A 16,989-nucleotide genomic window follows, 5' to 3' on the forward strand; every position below is an offset into this window, starting at 1 on the left:
ACCAAATTTAAATGTGCTTACGCCCGTCGCTCCTTAAAAATTTTGGACATGTTGGTTATTAGTGCACCCTATGTAACGCACAGCTGAATCTTATGTTTGTGCGTCACAGTGTTGCCATGCCATTTCTTTCATAATTTCAATAAATGTTAAATATACCTACAAGAATAATAGAATAAGAACGTTTACTTCTCCGTCATTATACTAGGTAGAATAACAAATGAGGTGTCAAATGAAAGCTTATAATCCAAGGATAGTACTAAAGATGAGAAATTAGACCTAGATTGTCTGTCCCTCAAAAAATAAGCGTTATATTGGGGATCTCTAATGTCGACATTAAAAGTTGCACTATTTTTTTTTTATAAAATATTTTGATCTAAAACTTACCAGAAAACTTCTTTGTACTTGCTACGTTCAAATAAATGTGATTAAGTAGCTTAATTTTAAACTTCGTTACACAACTTTTGCGATTAAACTTTGCAATGCGCAGATCCGCACCTTTTTCTTTGAAAAATTCATAACCTTTATCACGATAAGAATAAAAACTTAAAGCAGAAGCCTTGTTTTCAGAAATGTTAGAGCTATATACTGTAAAAATTTCAGAAAAAAATATTAAAATGGAACAGAGTTGTAGCGAGGTAAACGCAAAAAACGTGATTTCATTTTTTTTTATTTTTAGGTTAAAATTGCGATTTTGACAATGTTCCCCCACATAAAATTCAAAATAAACCTCATTTTAGTTTTCAGCCCCCTTGAAAATATAAAGTATGAATAAAATTAGCCATTCATCCCTCCGTGGTCAGTATCTCGAAAACTAAGCGCTTTTTTGAGGGTGTCCCTCTCGTGTATAATATCACAAAAAATTGTAACGTGATAGTATGAAAAAATAGAGGATACGTCAACGGTGTTAAAAGTGATGGTCGGATCCAATGCCAAAATCTACACAGACATATTAGTGTGCACTAATATCCAAGATGTTCAAAATTTTCAGACACTAGCCGGTCCCGAGCCGCCCGAGCGACAGCGAGATAACCATTCATTGTAACCACAAATGAGACTGGTAACAGAATATAATAAAGTGGAACTGAGTCACATAAACTCGCCAATATTTTCGTGTGTCTACGAGTAGTTGGCTATTTATAGACCAGGCTAATAAGACAAAAATATACCCTGTTCGTGAGGATACTTCAGCAGCCAGGGTACTGAAGCGTTTTTTCGACAGGTAATACCTCTAGGAACAAATTATAACTATTTCCTGCTTAGGATTTGGCGGCCATTTTTATTTATAAACAATTAACTGTCAAAAAATGGCATTTCCCCCTTTTTTTTCAAATTAACGGAAAACAGTGAAATTTATGATTTTTTAGTAGGTACAAATATCTTCGAGATTATGGAAAAAGCTTTAAAATGACGTATTACAAAGTTTGATATACTCATTTATTGTTAATATAATTGCGAAAAAAGGTCGGAATTGCAAAAAAATATTTTCTCAATAACTGTTTTTTAAATTTTATTCAAATTGTTTATCCCAGAGAACATTTTTTTGCAATAACATAAGTCAGAAAAAAATGAACTTAGAACCATTCCACAGGTATTAAATGAAAGAGCATGAGCTACATTTTCAACATGGTTTAAAAAAGTGAATAAAAAATGCATTTATTAGTAATAAATAATTATGCAAAAGTATCGTCAATTTTTCTTTATAAACTTTTTGAATAACTTTTTTCAAAAAAAATAACTTTTTTACCGTTTTAAGTGAACAACTACCAAGTAATGTTATCTATATCATTATTGATAAAAAATTGTAATAAATATGTATAATTTCTTATGTAACAAAATAAAAAGTTTATAAAGAATTATTTACGATACTTTTTTTATATGTTTATTAGGCAATCTGTTATAACATATAACAATCGGCACATTTTATCTGAGAAATAATGACATGAAGAGACTGACCAGCGCCACACATCTTTATAGAGATAATATTAAATTACTCTATTATACAGGGTGTCCCTAAAAGATTGGTCATAAATTATTCCACAGATTCTGGGGTCAAAAGTAGGTTGATTGAACCTCACTTACCTATATACAATAGTGCACACAAAAAAAGTTACAGCCCTTTGAAGTTACAAAATGAAAATGGATTTTTTTTTCATATATCGAAAACTCTCAGAGATTTTTTATTGAAAATTGACATGTGGCATTTTTACGACAGCAATATCTTAAAAAAAAATTAAGTAAAATTTGTGCACCCCATAAAAATTTTATGGGGGTTTTGTTCCCTTAAACCCCCCAAACTTTTGTGTACGTTCCAATTAAATTATTATTGTGGCACTATTAGTTAAACACATTATTTTTAAAACTTTTTTGTCTCTTAGTACTTTTTCGATAAGCCAGTGTTTATCGAGATATTTTGAATATTTGTCGAATCCACCACATATTTGTATATGGTTAAGTACGGTTATAGAGACCTGTTAATAATCTGAAAATTTATTTATAATTTATATTTTTAGGTATATTTTGAAAAAGAAGCTACATCTCGATAAAAGGAGACTTATGAACAAAAGACTAAGAGACAAAAGTTTTAAAAACACTGTGTTTAACTAATGGTACCACAATAATAGTTTAATTGGAACGTACACAAACATTAGGGGGGTTTAAAGGAACAAAACCCCCATAAAATTTTAACGTAAATATATTGAAAAAGAAGCCGCATCTCAATAAAAACTGGCTTATAGAAAAAATACTAAGAGGCAAAAAAGTTTTAAAAACGTTGTGTTTAACTAATGGTACCACAATAATGAATTAATTGGAACGTACACAAAAGTTTGGGGGGGTTTAAGGAAACAAAATCCCCATAAATTTTTTATGGGGTGGACAAATTTCACTATAATTTTGTTTTAAGATGTTCCTGACATAAGAATTATACATGTCCATTTTCAATAAAAAATCTCTTATAGTTTTCCATATATTGAAAAAAATCGATTTTCATTTTGTAACTTCAAAGGGCTGTAACTTTTTTTGTGAGCACATTTGTACTAAGGTAAGTTAGGTTCAATCGAACTATTTTTGACCCCAGAATGTGTGGTATAATTTATGACCATTCTTTTCGGGACACTCTGTATATATTAACTTAGCTACTGTAACAATATTAATGTTTGTGCGGTAAATCTAATGGTGTCTGTCTCTTTAACCGTTTTGTTTCCTGACTGTTGTCTAACAAATTAATTGCAAGCACATTCGCGTGGCTTTCAAGACGTACGATGTATTTTTTGCACTTAACTCCACTATCACTTCACTGACGGTTTTCGTTTCCAGATCATTGTAAATATCCCTGACAAAGCATCAATTATTGAACGTAACACCTTGGACTGGAATCTCTCAATTATGGATACATTCGACTTGGATGCTGTTCCCCAGAGCTGCAGACCATATGCCCAGATTGTTTTGAATATATTGTGTTGTAGACTAGCAGTTTATTTCTTGTCGTGAGCTTAGACTTACGCCCTAGAAGCCAATAATGCTTACTAAATTTTATTCCCAGTTGTTTCCGTTTATTCCATATATGGGTTCTCTAGGTTAATCCCCTGTTCAAGTGCATGCCCAGATATTTTACAGAGGTAACTGAGGGAATTACCTTATTATTGATTGTTACTGTAGGTGATTCACGGTGACATTTTGTAAAAACAATATGGTTTGATTTTTGTTCATTCAATTTAATTCTCCAATTTTGTGCCCATGTATTTATTTGATTTAATACTCTCTGGAGTTTTGCAGCAGCTTCGACGGGATTTTTGTGTACTGCTAGGATTGCAGTATCGTCTTCAAAAGTGGTGGTCGTTGTACCATGATTTGTGGGTAAGTCGGATGTGTAAATCAGATACAGTTGTGGTCCCAGAGCGCTTCCTTGCTGGACCCCTGATCTGATGGGATATAGTTTTGTATGTATGGGCTGACTCAAACTTCACTCGAAAGTATCTTTCTGATAAATACGACTTAAGGAGTGTATATAGTTCCTCTGGTAAGTTCTTTTTCAGTTTATACAACAGTCCTTGATGCCAAACTTTATCAAAAGCCTGGCTAACATCGAGGAATGCTGCTGAACAGTAACTTTTTTCTTCAAATGTTTTATTTATAACGTTGACCACTCTGTGAACTTATTCGACGGTACCACGCTCTTTCCTAAAGCCAAATTGGTGGTCCGGTATCATATTTCTGTCTGTTAGTATTTCTAGAAGTCATTTTTCTATTATTTTTTCCATGAACTTAGACATTATTGGCATTAAACTAATTGGTCGATATAAAGTGGGCTCATTTGGAGGTTTTCCTGATTTTTGTATAAGGATAATTTCCGCAATTTTCCATTGGATTGGGAAGTGTTTTAGCCTTAGTACCGCATTACACAATTAAGTTAGCATTTTAATTGCTTTGGTAGGTAGATTTTTAATTACCTCACCTGTGATTAAGTCATAGCCAGGTGCTTTCTTTTATATTAGATTATTGTTGATTATGCTTTGAACTTCTTTGGGCAAAACGTGTAGTGTGTTTTCTCCTGTCGGGGTTTGGTTCTGTAGGAAACTGTAGATTTCTTGATCGTTATTTGTTGCAGCAGCTGGTATAGGTTTGAAAACTTCTTCTAGGTATTCGCCGAAAGTTTCTGCCTTTTCTTTGTTTGTTCTGGCCCATGTTCCATGGGTCATGTTTTAAATCAATTATGATATAGATAACATTACTTGGTAGTTGTGCATTTAAAACAGGGTAAAAAAGTTAATTTTTTTGGAAAACGTTAATCAAAAAGTTTATAAAGAAAAATTGACGATACTTTTGCATAATTATTTATTACTAATAAATGCATTTTTTATTAACTTTTTTGAAACCAAGTTGAAAATATAACTCCTGCTCTTTCATTTTGACACCTGTGGAATGGATCTAACGTCATTTTGAATACAATTTGAATACAATTTAAACAATTGAATGAATCGCTTTGAAATTTTTATCACATATTAAGCACTACAGAACCCTTATTTGACAAAAATTTCAAAGCTGTACGCTAATTTTTACAACAGTTATTCCGAAAATATTTTTTTTGCAGTTCCGACCATTTTCGCAATTATATTAACATTAAATGAGTATATCAAATTTTGTAATACGTCATTTTAAAGCTTTTTCCATAATCTCGAAGATATTTGTACTAAAAAAACCATAAGTTTCCCTGTTTTCCATTGATTTGAAAACAAAGTGAAAAATGCCATTTTTTGACACTTAATTGTTTATAAATAAAAATGGCCGCCAGATCCTACGCAGGAAATAGTTAAGTCGGTTCGCTAAACTCAGACGCAACTGGCTAGATATTTTAGTCGATAATTTTTTTGTTTTTTGCCAATTTTGCAAAAATTGGCAAAATTACTAACTAATAAGTGATTATTAACTATTTAGTAATTATTTTTTGCCAATTTTATCAAAATTGGCAAAATTACCGACTAAAATATCTAGAAAGTTGCGTCTGAGTTTAGCGAACAGACTATAATTTGCTCTTATAGGTATTACCTGTCGAAAAAACGCTTCAGTACCCTGGTTGTTCAAATGTCATGGAAAAAACCTTATTACCCTGGATTATTACTGAATTAGGTGCTATTAACACATAATAATATAATACTATATTTCTATTGGTAAAATATAGATAAATGGAATTATTTATCGTCATAAAATATTTATTTGCAAGATTTCTAACTGTTACCAATGGTAACAGTGGTTACATGGACGCTTCGCCAGTGCTTAATTGTAGTGGTCATTACGTATCGTATATTGTAGACATATTTGCCAATAATTTTTTCTGGACCAAAGATGGGTTTCTATTGAACAAGCCTCGTATATCATCCCTGTAAGTAACTACTAATTTCCAGCCATGAAGAATTATTTTTACTATTAGTACATAAACACCTATTCAGATAAGAAATGTGTTTTTATTAGAAATTAAAAAAGTTATTACCATTGCTTTAAGCACTGTCAGGGAAGTATATAAAATGAATGTTTGAAACCACAAATTGTTGCTAAAAACTAATTATACTATTAGCAGCCTTTGCGGGCGCTTAATTTTGCACGTGTGCTCTTGAAAACCAGAACTAATATTGCACTTTAGTGCATATTCATGTACATTTCGGGAGGTTCCTCAGTTGCTATTTTCAGGAGTCCAAAATCATACTTTCTCCTAATGGAAAGTATATTAATTTTAACAGGAAAATTTAATTACAACAACTGAAGATACTTCATAAAAGTTAAGAGTAGAAAATTTACTCTGTGGCATCACTAATAACGTCCGGGACATTATTAAATAACGAATGATGGTAGAACGAAAGCAGGGGGCTTGCGCTAGTGATACGTTGTTAGCCAGGCAAAGAGAATTCTCCTGTTTCAGTCGTTGTTCAACACGGTTTCAGGCGTTTTCAGCGCCCGTTTGCTCACTGAGAGTGTCGTCACGCCCACTATTTCGCACAGCTCGCCGGGATATCAAAACAAAACAAAACAAAACGTTGGTTCGGCGGGGTGATCTTCGCAGGATTAGAGGTAAAGGATTATTTTCTCTAAAACAGACGGTACGTGGCAGTTTTTTTAAATTTGATATTCAACAATGTTAGGGATTAGGATTTTAAATTTAAATAATATACCAGAAGATTTCGTTAAAGTACTAAAAGCAACTGGCTTTTGAATTTTTACAAATCTTTTATTTGACAAAATACTTTACAAATAAATGTATGAAAATCATGCAGAAATTCACATAGGACACGTTACGAGAATTTTTAAAAACGCATACTAGAGCACCTAAACATAATTCGAACAAAAATCACACGTGTTTTCTAACATTTATTCAAATAATATTCTGCAATTAAATTCAGTTAAATAATCTTCAACCATTCCATTTATTCAAAATTTAGTAAAACTCCCTTCTCGAACGGATCACGTATTTTTTGACCCAAAAATAACTTTTTTCTATGGCCGTAGATACTTTTTTTAAAGAGATACTTTCACGCACGCATTTCATTTTCGAAAGTTGCACTTTCCCGCACGGCGTGCGGGATAGTAAAATACCTTGTAATATGGCATTATAATATATTATAATACATGCAATAAACTAATATTTAGATATTACATTATTTACTAATTTATTTCAAATTTATCTTATTGTGTTCATGTTTTAATGAAATTAGCGCGATTATTTCCTTCATAGGAGACTCTGACCAATAGAAAGCTACAGAAATAAGAATTAAAGTGATTATTTTTTAATGATTTTAACTTCCAATCGTATAGTAAGATATTTGATCACGTGTTTAATTCTGTCCAATCAGATTAAAATTATACTGAGAATTATCTACTGTAGAAAACTACCGATAGAATTTTTTTAAGTAGATTGTTTCTGTTTAATGGCAACCAGTTTCCTAGTTTTAACAACTGTCACATTTAAGAAAATATCCACAATATACGTATTAAAAAATAATCTTACGGATATCACACGACAGTAAGAATAAATAAGAAAATAATGCTTCATTTTTACTCAAATTTGTTGTCATTGTTGTATATTGCCAGACAACCAATTTTCGAAAAACTGTCGCATTATTTTCAATTTATTCTCACTCTCTTGTGATATTATACCCGATAATTTTTGACAATATCCCGTCGTCAAGTATATTTCGTTGCTACGAAAAAATACATTCAATGACATTAATGACAATTAATGTTTTGAAAATCATAAAAGTGATGACTTTCAACCGTCAAATATTTATAACAACTGTGTATTTAATTGTACTAATTTGTACTTACATAAATAAATTATAAAATTATGGTTTTGAACAGTTTTATTTATGAAATAATCGCAGCAAATTGCACTCGATCTCTAAAATTATTATCGAATTTTTGCCCTCGCGACACTTTGACATAATTCCACTCCCCTTCGGGTCGTGAAATTAAAACTGTCAAAGTGTCACTCGGGAAAAATTCGATAATTTTAGAGCTCTTGTGCAATTACTACTGATTATTTCATTCATAGGAGATTCTGACCAATAGAAAGCTACAGAAATCTAAATTAAATTGATAATTTTTGATAATTCCCCGTCGTCAAGTATATTACGTCAGATGCCCTTCGTTGCTACGAAAAAATACATTCAGTGACATTAGTGGCAATTAATGTTTAAAAATTATAAAAGTGATAACTTTCAACCGTTAAATATTTTTCTACGAGCGTGCAAAAATGTCTACTTTCGCGCACGCATTTTAGTAGAAAGTTTCACTTTTCCGCACGTTTGTTACTTTTCCGCACGCGTGTTACTTTTCCGCACGCGGTTTTTACTTTTCCGCACGCGTGTTAATTTAGATATGTTAATATGGCCTTAAAGTAATTATAATACATGCAATAAACTAATATTTAGGTATTATTTACTAATTTATTTCAAACATATCTTATTGTGTTCCTGTTTTAATGAAATTAACGCGACAATTCGATGAAATAAAATTATTTTGACATAATATGCGAAAGTCAAATCGGTAGACAATAACAGTCGTTTTGAATCATCGTCATGGAAACCAAGATCGTCGTCATGCTAACTAATTATATTGAAAGTTTGGTTTTGACAACGTTGTCAAAGAATTAATTTGTGTATGTATTTTCATATTAATTAAATTAATTGATTAAGATTTGGTAATTTTTAAAGACTCTTAGAAAAAATATTGTTCCTAACTCTTGCAGAAAGTCTCTTTTCCGCACTCGACTGCTTGCCGAACTCACGCTTCGCGTCGTTCGGCAAACTGCAGTCGCGTGCGGAAAAGAATGATTTTCTGCACTTGTTAGGAAAATAACTATATAACAAATGTATGTTTAATTGTACTAATTTGTACTTACATAAATAAATTACAATAAAATTTTGGTTTTGAACAGTTTTATTCATGAAATAATCGCAACAAATTGCACTCTATCTCTAAAATAAATATAGAATTTTAGAGCTCTTGTGTAATTACTACTGATAATTCGATGAAATAAAATTATTTTGACACAATATTTAAAAGTCAGATCAGTAGACAATTACAATGGTTTTTAATCGTCGCGTCGTCATGGAAACCAATATCGTCGTCCTGGTAACCCATTACACATTAAAAGTTTGGTTTTGGCAACCTTGTCAAAGTGGGATCGGTACTCACCGGAGGGACCGCGGACGTTCGGAAACAATTAGCGTCTCTTTGCAAAGACAATAACGTCGACTTTGCAAAGTAACAAGACACTTACTCAACACACACACTACACATTACTCCCCTGAGTTAGTGATAAGTTATACAATTACGTGGCTAAAGGTTCTAGTTCTAAGCCAAAGCCAGAATCAGAGAAAAAAAAACCTTGTCAAAGAACTAATTGTGAATTTTCACTTCTAAATAAAAATTAAAATAACTCTATTTTTTGTGACCTTTTTCCAAACGTACGGCTCTAGAAAAAATGTTGTTCCTAACTCATGCAGAAAGTGTCTTCCCCGCACTCGATTGCTTGCCCGAACTTCGCTATCGCGTCGTTCGGGTCAACGGCAGTCTCGTGCGTGAAAGTATCACTTTCCGCACTAGTTAGTAAAATAACTATTTCGGGAGTTAAAAAATATCTAGTAAACTTATCAACTACACAATATAATTTTGAAAAATTTCCATTTTAGTGACACTTCTGTATATATCAGTGTGAAAATTCCATATATACTGGCTCTTATTACTTGAACATGCACGAATTGATAAATACACTTTATAGTTATGATAAGGAATATACAAGAAGATGTTATATTAATTATACTCGTCCGCTATAACTTTTCCCATGCGTCACGATTCATTTTCAAACAAATTAAGTTAAAACATAAAGTGAAACGTACGCCGATGGGTGTAGTATGTACTATACAGTATACAAAATGTACAGTACAGTATACACATCGACGACGTTCGTTTCACTTTATTTTTTGACTTAATTTGTTTGCAAATGAATCGTGACGCATGGGAAAAGTTATAGCGGACGAACCAGTGTTGCCAATCGCATTTCTCTAGATTATCCGATAATCGCTCGAAAAATATCCGATTTGTCACGAAAAGGTACGCTAGGTTGTAACGGGTAGTTGTTTTAAGGACGACAGACTCAGTAAAACACAATTTAAAAATAAAGCAAATATATTAAAGGTAATTACATACAGTTTAAAACAAATAAAATAAAATATAATTCCATCTTCTGCAAAGGAAAAACAATATTAAACTTTATTATAGTTATCCGATCATAATAGCAACATCGAAATAATACGATAATCAATATATACAATAATAATCTCGCTACGTTAAAACAACGTAGCCTGGAGACGGCATTTCACTTCAATGCAGTCACTCGTTCCTCGCTACTACCGCCTACTGCGATAACGATTGTGGCAAGACTCCACGTCACTACGGTGGCGTCTACCTAGGCATAGTTCCGCCTCACAAACGGCGCATCTTTGCCAGGCCAGCTGAAGCTCGTTCAATACGCGAGGCATCAGCTGTTGAGCCATAGTAAGTTCAATACACGAACCATGACTGATTTTCTCATTCTCCTAGCTCGCCTTAAATATGCTCTCGATGCCCTCTCCTTCGGTTTCCCCCAGCGGTGCCGTGAAGAAGGAATGCGCAAACACGGACACTCCATCAGTCCCCTCCGGTAACAGCAGCTCATCGCCCGCCGAGGCATCACATCGTTACACCCCCTTCTCTTTGGAAAACAAAAAAAAATGTAGCATACATTTTTTTTTTGTGCCGTGTGTGCAACACGGCTTGGGCTCATCATCGGTGTGGTCTTGGTCGGTTCTTCCTTACTTCGTAAACTGGTCCTGGATGGCTGTCAAGAAGATGCTTCCCTCTGTAGATCTTGGTCGTGGTCCCCTCATATCCATTGGGACAGTGTACCAAGGCTTTTCTACAGAAATGGTCACATTCTTCCTGCTGGCTGCATCTGCGACGGTTTACCCTTAAGGCATGAAGAAGATGCTTCCCTCTGTAGATCTTGATCGTGGTCCCCTCATATCCATTGGGACAGTGTACCAAGGCTTTTCTACAGCGAACGGTCGCAACTCTTCCTGCTCGTTGCATCGGCGACGTTTATTTTCGGTTCCTTCTCGGTTTCGGTTCCTTAAGAATCTGAAAACAAAGAAGCTTAATCATCTTTGAACGGGTTCTATTTATTTATCCACGACGTGGACCTGGTACTGAGTCTGTGTCTTTGTATGGTTCTAATTATTGCTCGGGTGCCAATTTGTAACGGGTAGTTACAAACTGCGTAGCTTTTATTTTGCTCGGGCGCCATTTTTGTAACGGGTAGTTCTTTTAAGGACGACAGACTCAGTAAAACACAATTTAAAAATAAAGCAAATATATTAAAGGTAATTACATACAGTTTAAAACAAATAAAATAAAATATAATTCCATCTTCTGCAAAGGAAAAACAATATTAAACTTTATTATAGTTATCCGATCATAATAGCAACATCGAAATAATACGATAATCAATATATACAATAATAATCTCGCTACGTTAAAACAACGTAGCCTGGAGACGGCATTTCACTTCAATGCAGTCACTCGTTCCTCGCTACTACCGCCTACTGCGATAACGATTGTGGCAAGACTCCACGTCACTACGGTGGCGTCTACCTAGGCATAGTTCCGCCTCACAAACGGCGCATCTTTGCCAGGCCAGCTGAAGCTCGTTCAATACGCGAGGCATCAGCTGTTGAGCCATAGTAAGTTCAATACACGAACCATGACTGATTTTCTCATTCTCCTAGCTCGCCTTAAATATGCTCTCGATGCCCTCTCCTTCGGTTTCCCCCAGCGGTGCCGTGAAGAAGGAATGCGCAAACACGGACACTCCATCAGTCCCCTCCGGTAACAGCAGCTCATCGCCCGCCGAGGCATCACATCGTTACAAGGTCAAAAATTATTCTGTTATTAAAATCAATGTTGCCAATGTTAATCTTTTAGTCCCCTTAACACCATCAAATAACAAAATGCGTTATTCGTACGCCAATCAGTTGATTGTAATCAATTATCATTATCATAATTACCAAATAATTGATTAATTATTTATTAATTATCAATTAACGTAACAATTATTAAGATAATTGATTAATTAATCTAATCTCATAATTGTAATCAATTATGTTTTCAGCAATACAATCAAAGTTGACATTGACAGTAATTAAATATTTGATAATGATCAGTTGATTCCATTTCTGATTAGCGTTCGAACAACCGCAACCGGCCCTTTAATCTACTGGATGCTCTATTTCAAAGTTTAAAAATTTTCGTTTATAGATTAAAATCTCGTATCCTAGCTGATTATTACCTAATTCATGTGTGTAAATACTATTTACTTACTATTATTATATTATTCGTATTTTGTATTATCGTAAGTGTTAAATTCTAAATAAATAAATAAATCTAAATATTTCATAATTTGGATCGTTATATTAATTTATTATAATTATTTAAGTAAAAAAAACCCTTTTAAATATTATTTTATTAAAACGTAATAACTACCTAAAACTAGGTACTGGAAAAATAAATAATAAATAAATCAATACAAAATAAACTACAGCTAGATTAATAGCATAGCCGCAAAATTTCTGGTCAATGCTTTTAAAATGCATTATTTTTTCGAGTCCTGAGACAGCTAATAAGTATTATTTAAAAATTTAAACGCAGAATGAAATATTACATTATTACCGAGGGCCTAAAGTCTCTGAAGACTTCTATAATTTTTATTCTAATATGTTACAGGGATAAAAGGCAAACAGAATATTGGGTGTAATTATTAATTTCAAATATCTCATTCAAAAGAAACAATTTGTTTATTCTAAGGGACTTTCAGCCCTCGATAATAATGTAATCATTCATTCTGCGTTCAAATTTTTCAAAAATATTGATTAGTTTTCTCAGGATTCGAAAAAAATGAATAAGTTTAAAGATTATTGGTCCGAAATTTTGCGCCTACGCTCTTTTAACAACTAAAGATTTATTACAACTAAAACAATAGAAATGTATTTGACAGTCTTGTAGTTATTAAGGTATCAAAGTTATTATCCATAATACCCGTGGTGCGTTCAACGTTAATGCCCGACTAAATAATTTTTATAAGAAAAAAATTTGAAGGATTTTTGAGTTAATTAGTAGATATCTAGATATTACTAGTTTCAAATAAGTAGATTTTTCTACAACCACTATTCCAAATGCATTTTTCTGCACAATTTTATATTAACAAACTTAATATTTTCTCACAGAATAACTGACAGTAGTGTGCAGAAAAGTGACGTTTCTGTGCCGGAAAGTTCTTTTCTGCATAGTACCATTACATTCCTCAAAAATATCATAAATATAATTAGGTATAACATTAGCTTCTAATAACATAAAAATATACTGGGTGATTCATTAAAACTAAAGATCATGGACTATGCTAGACTTTCGTGACGCACCCTGTATATTTAAATCTATGTTTATAAAGCGCCCATTTGAATTTAAAAGTTAACGGGTCACAGCATTTTTTAATAATTTTCTAAAATAAGTACACAAACAATTTTTATTCGATAAGTAGTTTCCATACTTTCTAATTTCAAAATTTCACCCTGTATTATTGTTAATTATATTTCGTTAAAATTGGTTGTTAAGCAACTTTTAAAAATATAAAAATATGTAGGGTGTTCCAATAAAAATATATGGACTCTGCCAGGCTTGCGTCAATCACCCTGTAGATTTAAATTTATATTTAAAAAATGCACATTTATATATATATTAAAATCGACGGGTCCCAGCGCTTTTTATAATCCTTTAAAAAAAGGACACAAATAATTTTATTCCATAAGAGCCTTTCACACTGTATAACGGTTTTTGAAATTTGAATTGGATTAGTATGCCTTAAGTGGATGCACTCGTGCATTTAAATTCTAAACAAAAGAATCGGCACATGTCCCTTTTGTCAAAAGATGAAAAGTATCGGATGTCACTAACATTCATCCAGTATAGGCTATTTATAAAAATTTGGGTGGAACCAAACAAAATTAATGTGTTGTTGGTGTTGGGAATATATGGATGAGAAAGTTTTAGTCGATGGTAGATACACTGAAAAATATCCGCAAATATCCGATTTATTTAAAGGTACGAAGAAGATACGACAACTCTCCAAAAAGTACGCAAATCGGATAATTATCCGCCGATTGGCAACACTGGGACGAACAATATAAAATACTAAAAGCAACTGGTTTTTGAAGTTTTACAAATTTTTTAGTTGACCAAAATACACTAAGTATCAAAATTAACGCACCACCTTAAAAATGGGACATTTTTGATGTCTCGTATTTCCTAAAACTATTGTCCGATTTTATTTAATTCGATTTGTCTAATGCGATTTGTCTAATATATTATAGCTTTATTCTTTAGTTATATCGATGTAATAATATTGTTGCTAAACAGATAAGTGTCATTGTATACTGGGTATACAATGTGTATTTTTTCCTCAACGTTTAGAACACCCTGTAAAATATTCTAGCTTATATAAAATATTGAAATTAAAACTCAACTGTAGCCTTAGGCTTTCTTAACATTTTGCTTTTCGATTCATTCTCTTATGTTGGATAATAAAAAAGTTAGGTATTACTTCGAGTCATATTACCCGTATGCACGCCAATGGTGAATATAAAATTCTTATTTATATGTCAAAAATGCGCAATAACTACCTCTTAAAACCTACCAAATTTTATTTGCATATCTCAACCGGTTTTAGAGCAATAAATAAATCGTCAGTTTGTAAGAAAAAATTCAACATCCCGTACCTCGGAAACGAAGCATTTGCGGACATATGTTTATAAAGCAAACGGTAATTAATTTTTTATGCAGAATTACCCCTTAAAGTTTGTCGCCCTTATTTAAAAACACCCTGTATTGATAAAGAATGTTGCTAGTTGTTAACCCATTAACCGCCAAGCAAAGAAATACTGCGATAATATGTAATATATTTGATTAATTAGAGTAAAATAAACTTAAACATTCGTAAAAAAATTATTTTACACTTTGATAATGGCAGGTGTCACAACAACAAAATGGTTCGTTTTCGAACCTTTGGCGGAAATGAGGTATAAAAATTAAAATACACAATTTTATTTTTTGTGAAAAGTCTCAAAACATTTAGAGTTTAAATGGTGTGGAAGTTTTGATAAACAAAAATAGTATGGTTAGAACATTGCCTACACCTTCTGCAGCTTCTTTCTCAAAAACAAATCGAACGGCCCTTTATCTTTTTTAGAAATTATTTTATATATTTCCAGTTTACACTTTCCAATCCTGTATCTTGCTCTGTGCCAGTTGCATAAATTCGACAAATCGACATTGTCTACAAGACTACACAACCTCCCTTATGTAGCCCCCCCTACTCCCCCACCCTAGATTATAACAAAACTGAATACCAGAATACCCGTCTTTCTAAAGGTACCAGTTAGGTAATCAGTACAGTTCTAAAGTAATCCACTACGTTCGTAATATTGGACCACCGAGGCACTGCCGCACGGTCGTTGGCGCACTGTTGCACGGTCCGGGAGCGCCAACCATCCACTATGTTCACGAACCTCTTGCACTCCGCGTTCCTTGCAACTGCTCCAATCGATACAGTATGCGCTCCTCTACATATAAACCGACACAAATTGGAACGCCAAGGCGGAGCGCGCACTGTTGCACGGTCAGGGAGTGCCTACCATTCACTACGTTCACAAACCTCTTGCGCTCCGCGCTCCCTGCAACTGCTTCCATCGACCTGCATGCGCTCCTCTACATATAAACCACCACCTATTGGACCGTTGAGGCGGAGCGCACACTGTTGCATGGTCCGAGAGCGCCAACCATCCACTATGTCCACGGACTTCTTGCGCTCCGCGCTCCCTGCAACTGCTCCAATCGATACGGTATGCGCTCCCTTACATATAAACCGCCACAGATTGGAGCGCCGAGGCAGAGTGCGCACAATTGCACAGTCCGGGAGCGCCAAACGTGTCCACTATGTGGAGCAGTTGCAGGAGCTCGGAGCGCAAGCATAGTGGGTACGTGTTTTTACACATAATAAAGAAATATCCCAACAAATTACTGCCTGTTCACCTTGAACTTATTCCTGATCAGACAGTTAATATATAACTATAATATAACATATTATGTCGACTTCCGCCAATGGTTCGTTATCGAACCATTATTTTCAAACACGAGATTTGAGGACTCAGAAAATTTTTTTTTTGTATTTTTATAACAATTGTTGTACAAATAGGTTAAAAAATAATGTTTTAATTTATTTGACCACAAAAGTGTTATGCCAATAAAATTACTACAGTAAAAATAAAGTTGTGTAGAAGGATTGAAAATGTCGGACATTTAGAAAATATTTTTGTGATGAAAGCATGAATTTGGAAATTAAACAAAATTAAATTTAGTTACACTTATATCTTCTGGTTGCTTAAAAAATAAAAAGATTTAAAAAAAATTAACGAATTGTCAAAAAAAAATTCTACAAAAAAATGGTGCGTTTTCGCACCTTTGGCGCTAAATGGGTTAAAGTAGCTAAATTTTTTATTGCCCGACATAAGCGAATAAATCAAAAAGCAAATTGTTAAGAAAACCTAAGGCCTACAGTTGAGTTTTAATTTCAATATTTTATATATGCTAGAATATTCCACAGGGTGTTCCAAACTTTGACGAAAAAACACATTATCATTGTTACACCCGGTATACAATGACACTTATCTGTTTAGCAACAATAGTATTACATCTATATTCTTGAAGAATAAAACTATATAAAACATATTAAAAAAAAACAGCTTTAGGAAATACGAGACATCAAAAATATCCCATTTTTAAGGTGGTGCGTTAATTTTGATGCTTAGTGTATGTATTTTATGAATTAATGTGTGAAAATAATATGCAGACATTTAC

At 33.3% G+C, this 16,989-nt stretch overlaps 1 protein-coding gene across 2 annotated transcripts in view; it reads left to right on the top strand.

Annotated features, from left to right (window-relative positions):
- The first annotated feature begins 6,378 nt into the window (after window positions 1-6,378).
- LOC114334181 (uncharacterized) overlaps window positions 6,379-16,989 on the top strand; it is a 427,370-nt gene continuing 416,759 nt past the window's right edge. Inside the window, exon 1 of one of the 2 annotated variants that reach the window (XM_028284216.2) lies at window positions 6,379-6,561. The gene's annotated coding sequence lies outside the window, so the exon portion shown is untranslated. Of the gene's footprint in view, window positions 6,591-16,989 lie in introns of both variants that reach the window. The other variant, XM_028284215.2, reaches the window with a different exon arrangement.

This window comes from Diabrotica virgifera, chromosome 1, assembly GCF_917563875.1.
Source record: "Diabrotica virgifera virgifera chromosome 1, PGI_DIABVI_V3a".
Taxonomy (NCBI): Eukaryota; Metazoa; Arthropoda; class Insecta; order Coleoptera; family Chrysomelidae; genus Diabrotica; species Diabrotica virgifera.